The sequence below is a fragment of the Malaclemys terrapin genome, chromosome 5 (genome assembly GCF_027887155.1).
Source record: "Malaclemys terrapin pileata isolate rMalTer1 chromosome 5, rMalTer1.hap1, whole genome shotgun sequence".
NCBI classification, from domain to species: domain Eukaryota; kingdom Metazoa; phylum Chordata; order Testudines; family Emydidae; genus Malaclemys; species Malaclemys terrapin.
This window is the reverse complement of record NC_071509.1, coordinates 44115236-44133419: the sequence shown is the minus strand read 5'-3', so window position 1 is coordinate 44133419 and position 18184 is coordinate 44115236. Positions and strand designations below refer to the sequence as shown.

The following is an 18184-nucleotide window of genomic DNA, read 5'->3' as shown; positions in this document are numbered from 1 at the left end:
TACAGCATCACACTGTTTTACTCATAGAAGACAGAGGAATGAAAAGTTGATATCTTTGCCCTGTTAACTTGGGACTGAGCTGGGCACCATCTTTACATTTAAGCACTGTAAGGAAAAATATACGCATACACTTACCTGAGGTTCTTGCCCCTTCATCAGGCTCATCCGTGCTCAGCTGATGGGACTGACTAGACCAGTGATACTCAGACCTCAATGGTTCAAGGAGCCAAATTAGCGATCAACATTACCCAAAAGCGCCACAGAAGTATGTATTAATTGTTTCATTTACTATTTTTAAATTATATATTATATGTTCAATCTTTTCTTAATGTCCACATTTCTACAGCTGGTCTATCGCTGAGCCTACATAGTATCTTTTTCCTACAGGCCCAGGAGATCCAATACCTCCTGTCTAATCCAGCCAGGAGTGCATCTAGTGCGTGGAGCTTGCATGGTCAATTGGGCAGCTGCACACAACAGGAGAGAGCTACTAGGTGAACTCGTCAAGGTGCGCAATCAGGAAAACGCATTTAAAAATACTCAGGATTTTTAAAAGGCAGAGAGTGACTTCCAGTCTACATGGAATCTGAATTGATAAAAGCACTGATTTTAACCCATAATGCTCAAAATTATTTAGGGATTGCCTGGTAACTTGAGGGAATGACTCTTTCACTTGCTATCACATTTGCGAACAATGGAAGTGCTTCAGTTTTCTCAATTTGTATCTACCAGACCCCAGATTTGTTGACCTTTGAAGTGGGCCCAGATTACTATTTTTTAGACAGTTGGGAACCAAAAGTGGGTGGGTGTATAGAATATGAAATTATTGTTGCTGCTTTTGTTGGGTGGCTGACTTCATTTGATCAGAGTAGTATCATGGAATTTTTTTGATAATGATAATTTTAATGTCATACAAAAAAGTTACATGATGTTTTACAAAACAGAGATCAAACCCATTCCCCTTTCTCTATTGGATACGTATACCTGATATTAGTTTTCAGTGTCAATGAATATCAATATATAAAGGGGGTGCACAATTCCTGTCTTCTGTAGGTGGAGCTTATTGCAAATACCAGGGATTCCGTGTATCCCTCCATTCCCACCACACTGTCATGTGCCATGCTCCTACGTCCCTCTCTTTCAGGGACTTTCTCAACTTCTCCCAATTTTCCCCTGGCACAGGTTCTTTGCTCCTTCCCTCCTTCCATATCAGGATCCCCCATTCTCTTCCCCATGCCAGGGGCTCTGGGTCCACCTGCATTCCTTCTCCCCATCCCCCAATGGCAGGGGCTTCATACATTCTCTCCAACCTTCCCCCATGCCAGGGTCCACCAATCTCACCACCATCACCAGGTGTTCTATGCACCCCCATGCCCTCCATACTAGGATTCCCCAATTACCCTGCCAGGAGTTGTGTGTGTCCCATCCCCATTCTCCACATCATGCGAGGGGCTCTAGTCCTCTAGCTTTCCCCCTTGCCCCCACAGCAGAGTCCCCCCATTCACCCCACCAAACAATGGGCTCTGTTTTCCCCCATTCCCTTCCCCCACAGCAGAATCCCCTGTTCTCCCCACCCTGTCAGGAACTCTGTGCGAGACTCTTCTTCCACCCCCACAAAGTACCTTTCTTCCCTGCAGATTGAAAGGGAGGGCTGAACATATTATGCCCTCTCTCCCTCACCTGGATCAGATTTTTAGGAGGTAGGAATGACAGAAGCCATCTCTCTCCTCTTCTCTCCCTCTGGCTACCCCTGCTGGCGGAGTATCCTACCCCTGGCTCCCAGGAGGGAGAGCAACTATTTCTCTTCTGTCATTCATGGTGTCAATAAGTTAAACTGTATTGGAGAGATGAGCAAGGACACTGTTGTGCTGCAAGGTGTTAATGGATGCCTTTGACAGATGAATCACCATTTGCCTCTTTAGAGGTTATGATTGTCCCCAAAATCATTAGAAATCTGACCAATGATGCTTAAAATTTTCCTTGAAATTTTGGAATTGATTGGATGTGACAGTAAAAGTTACCACATTACATAAACAAATACCAGTGAGGTCAGCCAACAATGCATTGTTTTCCAGATGATCTTGTTAAATTCTGCTGAAATTATTGTTTAAATATTAACTTAAAATATAACTTACAAGAATTTTGCAGTTTGAATTTTAAACCATGGTTCTACTCTAAGAAATAGAAAGAAAAAATGGCTTATTTTTACTTATCCCTTCTCTCCATGTTGTGTATTTGTGCTCAGTGTTCGTGAAGGATGACAGATGAGACAGGACAGGACAAGAAGTGGTGAATACATTAACACCTAAGCTCATGTTCAGATACTTCCTGTCTGTATTCAAAGTCATACCTACTTACATGTCAGCAAAAAGGTTTACAGCTACAATTAGCGTGGCAAAGCCAACACAACTAGGAGACTGAGCTGGATTCTCTCTTTTGTTCATATCAACAAAATAATTTCTTTAAATTCAAATCGCTCCTGTGCAAATCAAGTAAAGACAATGGCAGACTTGCCAACTCTAGTGCCTTTCAATCCTTTCTACTGTCTTACTGGGAACTCCCGCCAATTTACTGCTTTTTCTGGCGCAAGGTTGTGGACTCAATCATACAGAGATAAGAGAATAAATTGTGTTGTATTATGAAATAACAAAAGCACAAATGTTTTTTCCATTTTCTTGAAAAATTTCCCTCATAATTGAAATTATACAAATTTGGATTTCCCACATAATTTCTCCAGAGATAATAATAAAACATATGTTCTAACAGTTTGTGCCTAAATTAAATGAAATTATAATCCACAGTTTTTTGTAATAGGATGTTATGTATGCATTTAGATTAGATAAACGTCACCAGGATCTTCAATGTAAATTAACAGGATTGCACAGGAGCAGCTAATGGCCTACATTTAGTTTGCAGAACCTTTATTACGGAGAAAACACAAAAAGAAAATAATCCACATTAATTCTCAGAGCCCAGTTGAGTTTGTAGTATTCGAAGTTAAGGGGAAAAGTCTTTTTTTCTTAAACTTTGAAACTGAGCATATTTGACCTGAGAGAGAGAGAGACAGACGGACACACACAGGCACAGAGGATGCTATAATGCCATTTGTATAGTCATTTCGCAGCTTTGGTTTACACTTGCTTAAAAAGTTAGGTCGGCATAGCTATGATAAAACATGCACCCCTGACCAACACAGCTATGATGACCTAATCTCAGTGGAGATGCAGCTATGTCAACAGAAGACTGCTTCCATCAATGTAGCAAATTTTGCTCAGGAATGTCATGTTCATATGCCAATGGAAAAACCCTTCTGTGCGTGTAGGCTGCACCTATGCTACGGGATTATGCCAGAGTAGTTATGCTAGTATAATCTCTGTAGTGTAGACATATCCTCAGAGGCCCTGATCCTGCAAAACTTATTCACATGTACTTAACTGAGGGCATGGCTACACTTGCAGATATAGAGCGTTGTGAGTTAAACAAGCTCTCGGAGACCGCAGCAGGGAAAGCACTGCAGCATGTTCACACTGTCAGCTGCAAGAGGAGCGGTGCATTATGGGCAGCTATCCCACAGAGCACCTCTTCCCATTCTGGTGCTGTGGCTTGTGGGAAGGGGGCATGGGGTGCGTGTCATTCTGGGTCTTGTCCCAATGCCCCGTGATGCATCACTTCGCATCCCAGCAATCCCTGTGCTTCCATCTACATTTGGTGCCATCTTTAAACATTTTTTGTACTGCGCATTCTGTCTTCCCTTTCGATCTGCGGGAATGGATCCCGAACTGCTGAGGAATATGCTGATGGGTCTTGCAAGTACATCACGAATTGCAGTCAAGTTATTCCTTAAGCTACAAACTGACAGTGAGGAGTCCGACAATGATATCGACTCGCATAACGCACATGACACGAGATTGCTTGTGGCATTCACGGACATGCTCACCACCGTGGAACGCCGCTTTTGGGCTCGGGAAACAAGCACTGAGTGGTGGATTACATCGTCATGCAAGTCTGGGATGACGAGCAGTGGTTGCAGAACTTTCGGATGAGAAAAGCCACTTTCATGGGATTGTGTGCTGAGCTCACCCCCACCCTGCGCTGCAAGGATGACCTCCTGAGGTCCCTTACAACCATGATATTCTATGATTCTATGACACGAGATTGAGAGCTGCCCTACCAGTGGAGAAGCAGGTGGCTATTGCAGTCTGGAAGCTGGCAACTCCAGACAGCTACCGATCAGTCGCTAACCACTTTGGAGTGGGAAAGTCGACCCATTGGAATCATGTTGATGCAAGTTTGCAGAGCTATTAATCGCATCCTGCTCAGAACAGTGACTCTGGGTAACATGCATGACATTGTGGCTGGCTTTGCCTAACTGCGAAGGTGCGATAGATGGGATGCATATTCCAATTCTGGCACCAGCCCACCTAGCCTCCGAGTACATAAATCGGAAGGGATATTTCTCTATGGTTCTCCAGGCGCTTGTGGATCACCGTAGGCGTTTCATTGACATTAACACAGGCTGGTCCGAAAAGGTACATAATGCACGCATCTTTTGGAACACAGGCCTGTTTAGGAAGCTGCAAGCTGGGACTTTCTTCCCAGATCAGAAGATCACCGTAGGGGAAGTTGAAATGCCCACTGTGATCCTTGGAGACCCCGGTTACCCTTTAATGCTGTGGCTCACAAAACCCTATACAGGGAGCCGTGACAGCAGCAAGGACAGCAGCAAGTGGTTCAACAACAGGCTGAGTCGGTGCAGAATGACTGGAGTGTGCCTTTGGCCGTTTAAAGGCCCGCTGATGATCTCTGTATGGGAAGCTGGACTTGGCCAAAAACAGCATCCCCACGGTTATAGCCATGTGCTGTACCCTCCATAACATTTGTGAAGGGAAGGGTGAAAGATTCATTCAGGCATGGACCTCAGAGGTTTAACACCTGGATGCTGAATTTGAACAGCGAGAGAGCAGGGCTATTAAAGGGGCCCAGCGCGGGGATGCAAGGATTAGGGATGCCTTGAGGGAGCAATTTGAGGCTGAAAGCCACCAGTAATGTTTGGTGCCCCGCACGGGAGTGAAGTGCAGTGGTTCCAATGCTAGTAGGAATCTGTGTTTGCTATGTATGATGCACTGACTTGCAGTGCGTGTTGCTTTCCTAGGCTACGGTATCTTTTACTTAATGCAATAATAAAGAATGTTTTCAAAGCCAAAAAATTCATTTATTGAAAAGAAACACAACTGCTTGGGAAACAGAAAGGGCATGACACATCTGTGCTGTGTGGGATGAGGAAGGGGGTGGGGGGGGAATGAGACAATCACAGATTTGCGTATGTCTTGTTACCATACTCAGCCTTTCTGTCTGGAGTGCCATGCAATGAGTGCTGCACTTCAGGCTGGCTAAAATGCATGGTGATGGGGATTGAGTGCAGTGGGTAAGGGTTGTAGTTTGCAGGGCTGGGTGGTAAAGCTACAGGTGTTGGAGGCAGCTGGTGGCAATAAGAACCCGGATGTTGGGGAAAGTGGGTTGGCAGTGACATGGGGGCACAAGGGAAAGAGTTTGGGGACAAGGTCAGTGGGGAGAGGCGGGCACGGAAGTGCTCCGCCTGCATTGCTATGAGCGCCTGTATCGAGTCCGCTTGGTGCTCCATGATGCTTAGCAGCCGCTCCATGCTTTGGTGCTGGTGATCCGCATTCTGTTGGCGGACCTTCCTTTCACTCTCCCGTCACTCCTGCACTTTTTGATTTTTATTAAGGGACTGCTGCATGACTTCATGCAGTATGTCCTATTTGCTTCTTCACAGACGCTTCCTGATTCTTTGGAGTCTTTCGGCTGTTGATAACAAGGACAGCTGAGATCTCAAGGTTGCATCTGTAAAGCCAAAATGCAACACTTAACAGAGGCCACATTGTTCACACCAGACTGAGCAATGATTTGGCTGAACTTAAACACAAATACAGTGTACACAATAGCACAAATTGCCCACCCCAAAGCGAGTGCACAGAACTCACAGGAGCCCCAAAATGGTAAGTAAGCACAGGGGCAAGGGGGACTGATTGTTTCACGGCTGTACTTTCCTCTGGGGTTGTTTGCTTTGGGGAGAGCCAACAGCTGCAGGGGGCACCTATACTGAACACTGTCCCCACATTTTCCACAGGATGAGTTCGTCCTGGAAGATATCTCACTGCTGAAGGTGACCTGGAAAGCAAGGGAGGTCTTTTACTACAATGCGGCTTCTGCCCTGGCCCATATGCAGCTTGCCTGTGTGCAGCAATGGTCCCCCCGCCCATCACGGCACAGTGGCACGGACATGTTAGCCTTACTGGGAAAAGGAGCACAGCAGCTCTGCCAAGGAACCTGCGCAAGCAGATTGCCCAGCTTCTGCATGAGACCTTTGAAGAGATCACTAAGGCCAATTACCATGACGTGAGAGAGCACATCAACGCCCTATTCCGCATCTAGGCATGCATGCAGCCCTAACCCTCCTTGCCCCAAGAGTCCACACCGAACAACTTCCTTCCCAAAATAAAAGCCGCTTACCGGGCACCTCCTCTGCTGTTTGTTATTCCCCAAGCACCGTCCACTGTGACTGGTTACCTTCCTCCTGGCTTGAAAACAGCTCCTGGCTGCATGCATCTAGGGATGCCGGGCTGTCCCTCTTCTCCTCACCAGCCTTGCTCCTGCTTTCCTCCTCCTGCCTTGTTGAACTGGGCTCTGAAGTGTCCATGGTGGTCTTCAGAGTGAAGGTGGGGTCGCCTCCAAGTATTGCATCCAGCTCTTTGTAGAAACGGCAGGTCACGGGGACAGCACCGGAGCGGTGGTTTGCCTCGCGGGCTTTGTGGTAGGCATTCCGCAGCTCCTTCCCTTTAACCCTGCACTGCAGTGCGTCCCAGTCATGGCACCTTTCCATCATGTCCCTTGATATCTGCCCAAAGGTTTCGTAATTCCTACAGCTGGAGCACAGCTGGGACTGGACAGCTTCCTCCCCCCAAACGCTGATGAGGTCCAGCACCGCGCCACTGCTCCATACTGGGGATCACCTGGCGCATGGAGGCATGGTCATCTGGAAAGATTCGCTGAGAGCACTCCACTCCTTGCTGAGCAAACAGGAAGGGGAATTTCAAAATTCCCAGAGAATTTAAAGGGCGGATCTGGCGGTTGGTCACCTGAGGGCAGGGCAGTAGAGTTCAAAGTGATGACCAGAGTGGCTAGAACAGGCATCGTGGGACACTTCTGGAGGCCAATCAGAGCGCAGTAATAGACCAGGGTGTCCACACTGGAGATGCAGCAAGCATTATGCTTCTCGTGGAGGTGGATTACCAGGAGTGCTCCAGCCACAGAGTCCAGGCGCTCTATGTGCCTTGCCAGTATGGATGCGTCATGAGTTAGGGCGCCCAGGGCTGCTTTAATGCGCTCTAACTCGCAAGTGTAGCCAAGCCCTTCATGAGTCTACTCACAGTGCTTAGTTAAGCATGTGTGTAAGTCTTTGTAAGATTGGGGCTTTTAACTTGCAGACCAAAGAATCTATGCCTAAACACGTCTTTTCATAGAAAAGTCAAAAAGGTATAATTTTCTACTTTATAGAAAATCATAAAAAAACATATAATTTACCCAAGGGCACATTGTCCTCACTTTGTTAATATAATACTGCTGAAATTAATGGGAGTTTTATATTCTTACTGTGGAGACACCCTAGAACAGCGTTTCTCAAATGCGGCCACTGTGGCTACATGCGGTCACCAGGGGCTTTTCTTGCTGTGATGGGGGGGGAGGGCAAAGTAGAGCCCCACTCCCCCTCTCTGTTGCTCCAGGATGCTGGGGCCAGCAGCAGGGATTGGACCCCCTCCCGCCCTCTGGAGACACCTGGGGCACAACACCGTAGGAGTAGGCAGCCAGTGAGTTCCCCACCTTCCCAGGAGTGGTAAGACTCAGACTTTGGGCTTCAGCCCTGTGGTGGCGGGGCAGCAGGCTCTGTTCATTGGGCTTCGGGCTCCAGCCCCGGGCTCTGCCACTGCGCAGTGGCAGGTCCCAGACTCTGGCCACATGGCTTCGGGCTCCATCCCTGGACCCCATCCTCCAGCCGTGGAGCTTCGGGCTCTGGCTGCAGGGCTTCAGGCTCCAGCCCTCCACCCCCCCATCCGCCCTGGACCCTGCTGCCTCCCCCATTCTTCCATCCAGGGTTTAATTTGTCCCCAGGCTTGCCAGGGCTGAGTAAATCTGCTGTGAAAAGTGATACTTGTCTGTTTGTTACTATCACAACAGACTTACTAGCTAGCAATAAATAAATTACAATGATTTGGACGTGTATATGGGCATATTTATTTGGTTTTCCTAAAGCTAATCAAGTATTTTAGGAAAAAAGTGTGAGAGCGGCCACCAGCAAGAGTTGGTGGCCGCACTCTGAGCCACCAAAAAATTTGTCCTGAGAACCCCTGTGCTGGAACTTGACAGGCTCCAAATCAACTGATAATAGAATACTGATTTTCTTGAAAGCATGAGGCTCTGAGCCTGTAAACACTTAAGGGCATGTGTAACTTTAGTCACATGAGTAGTCCTATAAACTTCAATAGGACTACTCAAATGAGCAAGGTTCTGCAAACATTTAAGTATGTGCATGACTGGGAACTTAATTTACCAAATTCTGCATTCAGAACAATTTAAATTGGCGCTAATAGTTAAACTTGCACTAGAGGACAAGATAGATAACTGAAAGAATTCAGCAAGACAATTTTAATAAATTACTTCCCACAAAAAGGTCTCAAGAATAATTTATCAGAATGAAGGGGGGGAAAAAATATATTGGCTTTTTTTTTTTTTTAAACTATTAAAAAGGAATTCAGGGCACTCACATTCTTAAGACAATATATATATGGCCTGCTTCATTTGTCCAAGGGTACGTCTACACTTACCGGAGGGTCCGGCAGCAGGCAATCGATGTTCTGGGATCGATTTATCGCGTCTGGTTTAGACGCGATAAATTGATCCCGGATGGATCCCGGAAGTGCTCGCCGTCGACGCCGGAACTCCAGCTCGGCGAGAGGAGTACGCGGCATCGACGGGGGAGCCTCCCTGCCGCGTCTGGACCCGCGGTAAGTTCGGACTAAGGTACTTCGAATTCAGCTACGTTATTAACGTAGCTGAATTTGCGTACCTTAGTCCGAAGTGGGGGGTTAGTGGGGACCAGGCCCAAGTGTTGAAGAGTGATAATCCAATATAATTAGTTACAATGTAGACACAATATTTATGCTAAAGGAGATCATAAGGTCAGCAGATGCTATTTAACCTCAACTAGTCAATCTAAAGAAATACAGCTAGAATATGAGCAGAGGCAGGAGAGAGATTTTATTTATGCTAGACTTTTGTAGATAGTAATCTATTTGAATTTTGTATATGCATTTTCATAAAGATGTGAAGTACCCACAGAGCTAGAGAGGATTTAATACATCTAAATAAATACACACACACACACACACACACAAAAGGTAATTCTAAATAAGTCTCTATTATTTGGTATTTATTATCTTATCTTAGATTAATTTTCTATTAGGAAATTAGTGCTTAAAATTAAACCTCCAAATGAATATATAACAACATCTACTGAAGCATTTTCAAGATCTGAAAACCAGCACTCTTCTATTCAGGTGTTTTTCCTGTTGTTGCTGCTACTACCCTTTGGCTTTACACAATTATATTATCATCCAACACCAATGCAACATCAAATACTATATTTTCAATCTGATTATTCTGTCAAATCCATTATACAATTATCTGTTTATCCTGAACAGCTCTTTTGTCCTTCAAGTCAAGGCCTGAGAGACAAAAGACTCAGCTGATCGATAGAAGATTTTAATATTCGATTTGTCAACTAAATGAAAATATCAAAATATAATTAAAGTCCTTATTTTAGTCCTTATTTTAACTGCTGTAATTAGTTTCTCCTAATTCCAAAGATTGCTATGTACTGTATAATATTGTAATTCAAACTTTAGAACATAATTAAACTTTAATAAATTGATTCAAGATTGCAAATACCGGCAGTTGAAAATATTTCTAAAAAACACTAGTCATCTATGCTGAGGCATAGATGAGTGCCTCAGCATACTTAAGATGTTTGTAACTGATAAAATGCACACTCTGGAATGTTACTGGGCTTGCAAAACTATTTTTGTAGACATTTAAAAATATAAAATCAGATTAAAATATTAACCCAAAGAAAGTAGTTACATACAGACAAAAAACCTACTTGTGTCTGAAGGCAAGTGATTACGGTAAAAGAAAAAAAGCCCTCTCTGTCCTCCTTTCTTTGCTTCCTTTTTGCTACACCCAGAGGATAATGGCAACAGCCTGAGAGGGACTTCAAAAAGAGAAGGAGCTTTGTTTAGAGCAGAGACAGCATTCAGATTTATGGCACCATGAAGGGACCTTTGTCGAGCAGCAATTGGACCTTGCTCAGCTCTCCATCTTATTCATATAAGAAAAATAAATCCTATAACATGTCTCAGGACATGGCTACAAATTTAAACAGAGACATAACATTTCTCCCTCTGAAGATGCAAGAGAGGAAAGGGTACTTTCTTAAAATCAAATGTGCCACTGCTATCCAAACCAACTCACGAGTAAAAGCTTAAGAAAAGAAAGGATAGACTACAGCTCTGACAAACCAGTAGTGGGAGGGAAGGAGAAAGCATATTTCAGAGTTAAGGGATCTCTAAAGAGAAAGTCAGGCTACTAGTCCCATATGTTTAAATCAAGTGTTTCAGCTAACTTTAGCGGCTTCTGGAGAGAAAAGCAATGGCAGCCAGGGTCTAAGGCATATAAGGCTATCTGGATTTAAGTTCATCTATATATCACAGTGGTATCTAAGTACAATCATCTTGACCTGCACCTATAAATAAACAGGAATATAGTCAGGGGTGAAAGTAGGCCGGTACGGTGTACCGGTAAGAAGTGGCCGCCAGTACCGGCCTGCATGCAGCCGACCTTAAAGCCCAGTGCTCCCCCCCTCTCCCCCCCTATCAGCGGCCGGAGCTCCAAGCCCTTTTAAATCGCCAAAGGAGCCTCAGGCAGCACGGACCAGGCAGCCGTCCCGTCCACCCGAGGCCCCACCCCTCCCGTCTTGTGTTACTTTCACCCCTGAATATAGTGCATGTTCCCTGCAGCCAAAACCCCTTAAGAGGTAAGCAGGCATATTCTCCATGAGCTCTAGCTTTCAAGTGATCTTCAGCTATAGCCCAACATGGGTTGCGCTGCAATACACCAATCTAGAAATCGAAAAAGCACGGATATTTCTGTGATGAGGTCTGCCTCTGAAAAGTTTCACACATTTCTAGACAGGCACAGATTTAAAAAAAAAAAAAAAAAAAAAGCCTCAGCAAGTGCCACCTACTGACAAATTCTCAGAGTAGACAAATGTCCAAGAACACCGCCAAATTGCAAACCTCTTGAAGAAGAATGAAAAAAATACCCTTATATTAAGGGTGGAAGCAACCACTCCTGCACTCCCTTTAAATTCCTTCCCCCAACATCTGACTTGCTGAGACTGAGGCTATATCTGCACTACAGCAGCAGCACTGCAGCTACACTGCTGTAGCATAGACATTTGCTACAGCAATAGATGGGTTTTTTTCTGTTGCTCTAGTAAATCAACTCTCTCGAGAGGCAGTAACTAGGTTAATGGAAGAATTCTTCCGACAACCTAGGGGTGCCTATACCAGGGCTTAGGTTGGCTTAACTTAGGGGCCTGAATGCTTGTGTATGAGGAAGTCTTTGAGTTGGCATCTTAAATACCTGCATGCTGTTTCACATCTGATACTCCTGGATGAAACATAGGAGCCTTGTCTTATAACAGACTTATTTAAAGAGATACAAGCGACAAAAGTGAGATCTTGGAAGAGTGTTATGATTTTCATAATGTAATAAAAATACTGTAATGATACATAATAGTGTGTAATAAGAAGGTCATAAAACAAATTTTATATTTCCAAGATCACTGCTTTTATAATTTATGCTCAGGTAAAGGAGAAAATCCCTGGAAATATTCATTTTTAGAAGGGGGTTCGCAAGACTGGACATTTTAGTGAAAAGGGTTCACAGGTTGTTAAAGTTTGGGAACCACTGCATTACATAGATATAAAGGTGATATTGTATCTACATATATCACTCATTCTTTTTCCAACTACAATATACTACTTTGCCAACTCTAAAATAGGTCATAATAAAAAAATAATAAAATAGGTCAACACTATGGATCAATAATAGTAATTTCCAAATTTCTCAATTAAAAAAAAAAAGTTATGTGAGGAGCTTTAGACACATGACTCCACTTATCATAAATAGTACTCATACAGATAAATCCCCACATTGTGCTTTGAAAATTCACTCCTCTATGTTAATCATAGAAATGTAGGGCTGGAAGGGTCCTCAAGAGGTCATCTATTTCTAGTCCAACCTCCATCACTGAGGCAGAATTAAGCATATCTAGATCATCTAGGGTTGCCAACCCTCCAGGAATCGAACCCTCTAATGAAAGATTATGTCATATGATGAAACCTCCAGGAATATTTTCAACCAAAACTGGCAACCCTAAGATCATCCCTGACAGATGTTTGTCTATCCTGTTCTTAAAAAGCTTCCAGTGACTGGGATTCCACAACCTCTCAGGTAACCTGTGCCAGTGCTTAATTTTCCTTATAGGTCAGAAAGTTTTTCCTAATATCCAACATAAATCTCCCCTGCTGCAAACTAGGCCAATTACTTCTTTCCTTATCCTCAGTGGACATGGAGAACTTGATCGCTATCCTCTTTATGACAACTTTTTACCAATCTCAAGACTTATCGTGAACTCCTTCAGTCTTCTCCAAACTAAATATGCCCAATTTTTTTCAACCTTTCCTCATATGTCATGTTTTCTAAACCTCTTATTTTTGTTACTCTCCTGTGGACTCTCCAATTTGTCTACATCTTTCTTAAAGTATGGCACCCAAAACTGAACACAATATTCCATCCAAGGCCTCATGAGTGCCAAATAGAGCAGAACAATTACCTTCTGAGTTGCATATGATACTCCTATTAGTACATTCAAAATATTTGCCTTTTTCAACTGCCTAACATTGTTGACTCATTCCATTTATGATCACTATAACCGCCAGTTCCTTCCAAGCAGCATTACTGCCTAGTCAGTTATTCTCCATTTTGTATTTGTTCATTTGATTTTTCCTTCCTAAGTGCAGTACTTTGTGCTTGTCTTTATTGAATTTTATCTTGTTGATTTCACACCAACTCTCCATTTTATCATGGGCATTTTGAATTCTAATCCTGTGCTCCAAAGTGTTTGCAACCCCTTTTTATTGCTGCATTTCCAAAATAGCTTTTGGAAAACCAAATACCATTATTTGTTATTTTTACTTGGATTAAACTATTTCAGATGATAGAAACTCTCCTCTATTCACTAAAGTGATCCCTCTTTTTTACTCTCAGACACTAGAAGTCCAAAACATTTTAAGTATTAGCATATGATTCACCTAGTCCAAGTGTCTATGGAAAAATTAATAATTTTCACTTACAATACTAGCAAGAAAAATTTAAAGGAAGCTTTGATTCTATGGCCAAGTTGTCTACCACTGGTAGACATCTCAGTCAAAGTGACAAAAAATTAAAAAGAAATTAATTCCTGACACACACCACTTTATCACAGCAATATCGGATCAATCATGTTTTCGAAAAAAATGTGACAAGTTCCTTGGAGACTCCCTCAGAGAAAGTGCTTAAGGATTGAGCTATACTACTTTTTCACTCCAGCTCTCCTGGGGGACATAGAAATCTGCATATCAAAAGTACATGATCTCTCAATCTAATCTAATCCTTCCAGCCATTTTGTCCTCCTTGAACCAGGAGATATTTTTCCAAAAATTCAAATAAATGGTGCAAATCTGCTGTTTTAGGAAATTTTATGCCTTAAGAATTAATCTTTGAGAAAACTAAACATATTCCTTTCTCTGTAGACCAATTCCACCTCAGACAAACCATTCTAAATACTATACAAAAAGAAAAGACATTTGAGGGATTTCCCATCTCCCTTCTTATCCTTTATGCCTGTGAACTAAAATAATAAGCATAGCCAGACACAGAGGTCATAATTCCAATACCACCTTAGATAATTATCCTGGAATTCAGTTTTTTTGTAATTCCTATAAAGTGGATTCTATCCTCCTTCAAGCTATATGTGTGACACAAAACAAAGATCAGAAGATACTGCATGACTCAGTCAAAAAATTGACTCATTCAACCTTTCTACACTGCACACATTTCAAGAATCTAGCCCTCTCTTTCCCATCAGACCTGGCCAACTTTGTTCTCGTGTCCTCTAATTAAACAGAAATATTGGCAATTCACGTCATGTCTTTTGACATAAATTATCCTCTTGGAGTGTTCAGATCAAAAAGTGATTTTCCCAACAGGAAAAAGAGGACATTACCTGGACGTTGTCCTATTGAAAGTGTACTTACCATAAAAAGAAACTTCTCTCCACATTTTTCAGTAACTGCACCAGCAGCAATTCATAAGTAACAAAACACAAGCCCAAAACGCTCTTGCTTTTATCTCTAGGTCTTATCCATTTGGGAATTATCTGAATAGTAATTCTCCAATTCCAATTTCTAAAAGTCAAGTTTAGTCCTCTTCCAATATTTTTCTCAAGAAGTATCCTCCCAATATCCGCAGCTCTTATTTATTTATTTTGGCATTATCTATTGAGAAATACAGTACCCCTAAATGTCAAAATTCCTTTTCCTGAAGAATTGGCACCAATTAATTAAATTTTCTGATAGTTCTTTCAAAGTACACAGCAATGCCCTGTTTCACAAGACTCCCAAAAGCATTTTCTCATTACACATGCAGAGTGACAACTGAACAATGGGAGCATACATGAACTTTCAGAGAGGAACTAAGAACAAAAATCAGAACCACAAGCACCAAAATTATTTCATTCCCGGAGAAGCAAGGCCTGCCTACCAAGACAACATACACACAGCTTAAGACAAACCTCAAAGCGGACTGGCTTGGCCTCCAGAAGAAAGTGAGAGCTGAACCAAGATGAAACTATAGGACAAAGGTCTACCATCCAATTTTCTCTATTGTCCCAGATGGTAAGTCTGACAGTCAAGATTAACTACTATTTTCACTTTCTTAAATCTAAGTTTTTCTGTAGTATTTTAAAATGGTTTGCAACTAGTTACTAATTTATCTTCCCCTTACCATTCATTGCCTGTTTCACACACATACAAATCATAGGGTCGCTCTTTAAAATGCTTCATCTAATTTTTTTTAAAAGTATATAATACATTGAGAATATTTATGACGAAGCGAAGAACTAGTTGGATTTTTACTGAAATGCATTTACTGTATTTTCAACTATAGTTCTCTGACCAAATTCAGTCAATTACTTATGCAAAAATGCAACTGAAATTTAAATTAGCTAGTTGAAGGAAATAAACCACTGATTAACTAAACTTAAGTTGCGGATTTATGACAGTGTGGGAAGATCAAATGATAAATACCTGTATCTGCTCAGGAATCTTAATAGATTCTCTTTCTTCTTTTTTTTTCTAGAAGAATACTTCCAGGCTTAAAATTCCATGCTTCTTCTTAGTGAAAAGCTTTTTGAGCCTTATCAGGTTTAGGCTAATAGAAACAAGAATAAAGATTTAATATACAAAATACATCTAATGATTTAATATTGTAATTATAATCAGATTGCATAGGTTTGTTACTACACTGACATTCAACACCTATGATTTTTGTTGCTGTTTTTAGACATAGTATTTTAGCTTTTAAGTCGAGTCAAAATTTATTTAGATCAAATTAGATGTAAACAATGTAGAAGGCATAATTCAACACAAAGCTATAATACTAGGGAGCTTTATTATATTAAAGTTAATGTAAAATGAGGACTCCAATAATAGCAATGCTAACTTTGCCCATGAACAACAAAATGCTTTCCTGTGAGTTCCCTCCCCCTTCCTTTCACACTGCACACGCACACGTGCACACTCTTGCTTTGACACTCAACCTTGCTGATATCTTTGTGTTCTGTACAGTTTAGATTTTAAGCATCTTTGTACTTGGATCATGTCTTATTGCATCTATGAAGTTATGGACACCTACAGTATTAAATAATATAAGCCAGATACAATTAATAAATATGTTCCTAAACTGTTTTATAGGTAACACTTAATTTCAGGCTTGATAAGGAGAAAACCTAATATTCAAGAACAAGAGGAACGAGAGACTTTGCTTATACTACACAATCTGTATGCTACTAACAAATATAAGAATGATGTGCAGGTTTTTATAATGTGGGGTATTGTCCACTATATAAGAACAATTAACAGTTTAAACTTAAACTAGACTGATTAATGCATATGCTATTTCAATCTTTCAAAAGATAGCAAAGTCAGAATACATCTCATATCTTTTGATTGATTGCTACTGCAAGAACTCATACATAATGCTTTTCTCATCTACTTTCTGAATATTGTATTATTGATGATCCCATGCATCTATATCCTCTCTTCCCATAAAAGTTGATCAAAATGCCAGCAAATATTGAGAATTTAATGGCAATGCCACTAACTTTCTACATACATAATGTACAATCAAGTTTCATAGCATTATGAATTTTAAAGTATTTCTTATTTCAATGTTGTTCACATTTTAAATGTTACACCTGTGTATATCTAACATGCCTATACATTTGTTTACAGTATTGCCACCCTGTGCCAAATGGGACAACCTCCTGCAACTTCATATTGAATCACAACATCAGGTCTCCTATACTTGCATTGTGCTGTAGTATTGTGGAGAGGGTGGGGGGAGAAAGGAGAGATGGGGATGGATGGCATATTGGAAAGGAAAAGGGAAAACTTTCAAGGACAATCTCAAAAAGGCTTTAATTGTAAGGTAGCTCTCTCCTTACTTATACTGTTTTAAAGATTAGCTGTAATTGCACAGTAGCCTAGTGGGCTGCCAAGAGACAGTTCACCTTTAGTTTTTTGAAAGTGGTGGGAGGGGAGTAGGGTATGGAGGGAAGTCATGGAAAGCAATAGTCAAAATCCTTCTGTTTTCTCCTACCCTTCATTGCTCTCTTCCCGCTTTCTCTGGAAGGACTCTCTTCCCTCTATACTTTGAGAAGAAGAACCCACGATCAAAAGTGAAACAGGTTATGCATAAAGCAGGCAGCAAGAAGATCTTCATGTTGGATTTTAATATTTAACAAGGCTCCAGGTTCAGAATTATTTACACATGAGAATGTTACTGTCAATACTAGATCATGAGCATGAAGGGCGTGCATAACCACAGAAGGATTATATTAGACCACACACATGGAAAACCCTATGTAGAACAGATTGGCCAAAAAATTGATTCTCTTTGTTCTATGAATCTTGGCAGTGAACCTATAAAATATGCATTTGTAAATCTATTAATTTAGGTTTTCATGTGCAAGCTTTGGCAACATTTAAAGGTCAGAGCCATGACTATTCCCTTCATCTGTTTTGTTCTATGATTGTAAGTATTTTTGCCACACTCCAAACCCAATTTTCTGAAGGAAAAATGGTTCCCTCCAGTTTAAAGCTTGCTTTGTTTATGAGAAGTTGCTAAGTAGGCCTCACTTTTCTTACTAATGAACAGCCAGGATTACAGTTAATTTAAAAAAAATCTTGTATGTTGCATTATTTAAAGACAATGGGAGAAAATACAAGTGTTTGAAAAGCTGCTCACACAAACAAAAATTTGAACTTTACAATTTGAAGTTTTTAGGTTTGGTAAACCTGTGTCTGGATTTCTTTTCCCCTGGAGCTTACCCCCCGCCCAACCATCTCCAACTGCAATCTCCTAGTGCTACTAAAGCTCATTCCCAGTCACTCTTAGTTTAGTCAATGTTATCTTTTTCTAGTACTAGTGTGATGAGCTGATGATTTTTCTGGTGATGCTGTCATGAGCTGACAGGTGAAATTCTCCAACACATATCCTGTTTGACAGGAGCAGTGAGCCTCAAAGACTTCTTGAGGAGAAAATATCCACATGGAATAAGAAGAGTACAATACTATGAACTGTAGTAATTACATGTAAAGACTTCAAAATCTGGGAAGAGGTAACATATTCCACTTTCTATACAATATTTCCAAGTTGGACGGCT

The 18184-nt window shown here is 41.6% G+C and overlaps 1 protein-coding gene across 5 annotated transcripts in view; it reads right to left on the bottom strand.

Annotated features, from left to right (window-relative positions):
* The window catches only part of KLHL5 (kelch like family member 5), a 102167-nt gene that overhangs the window by 72913 nt on the left and 11070 nt on the right, over positions 1-18184 (bottom strand). Inside the window, exons 2-3 of one of the 5 annotated variants that reach the window (XM_054030426.1) lie at positions 17119-17169; positions 15546-15669 (exon numbers count right to left, since the gene is read on the bottom strand). The exons of 1 other annotated variant lie outside the window; for it this stretch is intronic. The gene's annotated coding sequence lies outside the window, so the exon portion shown is untranslated. Of the gene's footprint in view, positions 1-15545; positions 15670-17029; positions 17050-17118; positions 17170-18184 lie in introns of those variants that run through there. 3 more of the 5 variants (XM_054030427.1, XM_054030428.1, XM_054030425.1) reach the window with 3 other exon arrangements.